The following is a 3,224-nucleotide window of genomic DNA, read 5'->3' on the forward strand; positions in this document are numbered from 1 at the left end:
TTTTCGAGGAGCCCAAAAATCAGAAACTGTATTTCCATTGAAAAATTCTAGAAAAATTTATTTGCAGACAAAGTTGTATTTACGTGGAAGAGAGGGGTTGATAAGACGTTAAGAATTGAAGCCCAAAAATCATATCGGGTATTTTCGAGGAGCCCAAAAATCAGAGACCTTATTTCCATTGAAAAAATCTAGAAAAATTCATTTTTTGACAAAGTAGTATCTACGTGGGTTGATTTTTGACGTTAAAGGTTGAAGCCCAAAAATCGTAGCGTGTATTTTCGAGGAGCCCAAAAATCAGAGACTTTATTCAAGCTTTAAAATGTAATAAAAGTTATTTTTTGACAATTTCATATCTGCGTGTTTTAATGGGATTAATTTTTTACTGTAAGGGTTGGAGCCTAAAAATCGAAGTGGGTATTTTCTGGGAGCCCAAAAAAAGCCCAAAAATATCCCGTTAATAAATAACTGAAAATTTTCAATTTTTTGAAGGGAGTTGATTTTGGAAGTTAAGGGTTGGATTGGGGAAAATTTTTTTTGCGGATTTTAAGAGCCCAAAAATCTGGTGTAATTGAATTTTTATTATTTAGTGATTTAAAGAAGTGGAGGTGCTGGGTTAATGTAAGCTGGCTCCTCCACAAGAAAATTGATTTTTTGAAAAATGTAAAGGAGCCCAAAATTTTTTATTGCAGCCCAAAAACGGCCCAAAAAAAGCCCAAAATTTTGAGCTATGAAAAATTCAAAAATTCGATTGTGGAGGTGCTAGCTTAACGGACCTGTTACACTCGTTTATTGTCCTAAACTAAAGGTCATGTTCGTTAGCCAGCCATTTTGGATTAAAATGCAAAAAGTGGGCACGTTTTGAATATTTCTGAGACCACTTTTTTCAAAATTCAAAATTCTCTTTACGGTTACTCATACTATTCAAAAAGTCGAACAATTTCTCTTGATGACTATTCAAAAAATCCAAAATTACCAAAGTTATAGCATTTACAACATTTCAAAATACACACGAAAATTAACATTTTATGCCAAATAACGCACGATATGAAAAAAGTCAGGAGAAGAAAAATGTTGCTTTTTGAATGCTATACGAGATTATCAAAACAACTTTTTTAATTTTCTTAAAAAATAAAAAATTCAAATTTTGACAGCATGCAAAATAATAAAAAATCCACAAATTTCATTTTTCGGCCAAATTGTGCGAAATACGGTAAGAGATGAACACACAAAAATTGTGCATTTGAAAAAGATCTAAAAATTTGTTATCAACCACTTTTTAAGAGGATGCGTAGTTTTGGCTTTAATCATGAAAAATGTCATTAACAATAAAAAAAATGTGCCCGCTGCGTGGGCACATTCTTACCACAACTTTTGTCTTTTGATTTCTTTTTCATCTCGTGTGTGGGGTTTCAACAAACTTAACTTTTCATGTTTTTGATGCTATTTTTTATGATTTAAACTAAAAACAGAACTAACAAAAAATTATTCATGACAAATAATTTTTACCTTCTCATCAGAGAAGGTATTAGATTTGTATAAAATTTGACACCCCTAGTTTTTGTCAAATGTCCACGTTTTGAGACCCTCTAAATCCGAAAAACAGCTTTTTACGCATGTGTCTGTCTGTATGTCTGTCTGTGAGCACGATAACTTTTGAAAAAAATTAATGTATTAGTTTGGCCTTTGGTACAACTCTTTTAGGGTCCTAAGCTAAATGCCAAGTTCGTTAGTCAGATATTTTGAATAAAAATACTAAAAGTGATTCCATTTTGAAAATGTTTGAGTACACATTCGTTCATGATTCAAAAATTCTGTATACAGTTGTTCATAGTACTTGAAAATAAAAATGTTACTTTTCGATAACCCTACAAGATTATCATATCAACTTTGACCGATTCAATTTTGACCGCACAAAAACTAATTAAAAATCAAAAATTGCATTTTGCGGTCAAACTATGCATGATAGAAAAAAGGTGATAAGACAAACATTGTGCCCCCAAAAAATATATACAAATTTCTTATTAATCACTTTTTTATAGGACACGCAGTTTTTGTTTTAACATTCTCATCAGAAATAATATCTACGTTTTGAGACCCCCTAAATCCGAAAAATAGGTTTTTACTAATGTGTCTGTCTGTCGGTCTGTCTGTATGTATTTATGCCTGTCTGTTTGTGAGCACGATAACTTTTGAAAAAATAATTCCATTAGATTGGCTTTTAGTACACTCTTTTAGTGTCAAGTTCGTTAGCCGGCCATTATGGATGAACATTCAAAAAGTGAGAGCCTTTTGAATATTTTTGGGACCATTTTTTCAAAATTCAATAATTTTTTGTACGGTTATTGATAACATTTAAAAAGTCGAACAATTTATTGAATGACTTTTTTCTTGGAATTAAAAATTATTAAAGTTATAGCATTTACAAAATTCCAAAAAACACACGAAAGTTAACCTTTTAAGCCAATTAACGGACGATATGAAAAAATGGCGAGAGAAGAAAAGGTTTGATTTCTAAATGCCCTAGAAGAATATCATAACAACTTTTTGAATTTTCTTGATAAATTAAAAATTAAATTTTGACAGCATAAAAAATAATGGAAAATCCAAAAGTTAAATTTTTTCATGCAACATTTTCACAGTATTTCAAATATTCTTAAATATAATAATAATGCTTTAAAAAAAATATATATATATAATTTAGATAATTAATTATAATAATAAATCATTAAATAATAAATAAATACAACATAATTATAAGAAAAAAATAAATAATTTACATAATTTAAAAGTGAAAAACGGTAAGGCTGCTCAGTACACCGTATGTGTAAAGTTTATATCATACAAAATATTAGAAATGAGAAAATTCACTTTATGGAAAAACGATTAAAGTTGCAATACAAGTTTTAACAACAACATTTTTTAAAAAGAATGTGCCTTTTTTAAACGGCACTATGAAATTTCTTCTGTTTGAATACCAATGCAAGTTACGAATGATAATAATATACATTTATGGGAATGATATAAAATTTCAGGGATAAGCTCGAGTGCGAAGCACGAGATACGTGACGAGAATGTGTTCATTAAAGCCGAAGGAGCTTTAACAAAAGAGAATTCAATTTCACCAAATTACGAGGGTAGTTCAATAAGTCCTTAGAATGAAGTATAAAAACAATTTTTTTTGGGTAAATTTTTTTTTATTTTTCAACATAATCTCCTTGGAGCTC

General features: G+C 29.6%; 1 protein-coding gene across 2 annotated transcripts in view; it reads left to right on the forward strand.

Moving 5' to 3' along the window:
* Positions 1-3,224, forward strand: part of LOC117174915 (lipoamide acyltransferase component of branched-chain alpha-keto acid dehydrogenase complex, mitochondrial) — a 29,980-nt gene that overhangs the window by 12,575 nt on the left and 14,181 nt on the right. The window lies entirely within an intron of this gene.

Source organism: Belonocnema kinseyi, chromosome 6 (genome assembly GCF_010883055.1).
Source record: "Belonocnema kinseyi isolate 2016_QV_RU_SX_M_011 chromosome 6, B_treatae_v1, whole genome shotgun sequence".
In the NCBI taxonomy this organism is placed as follows: Eukaryota; Metazoa; Arthropoda; class Insecta; order Hymenoptera; family Cynipidae; genus Belonocnema; species Belonocnema kinseyi.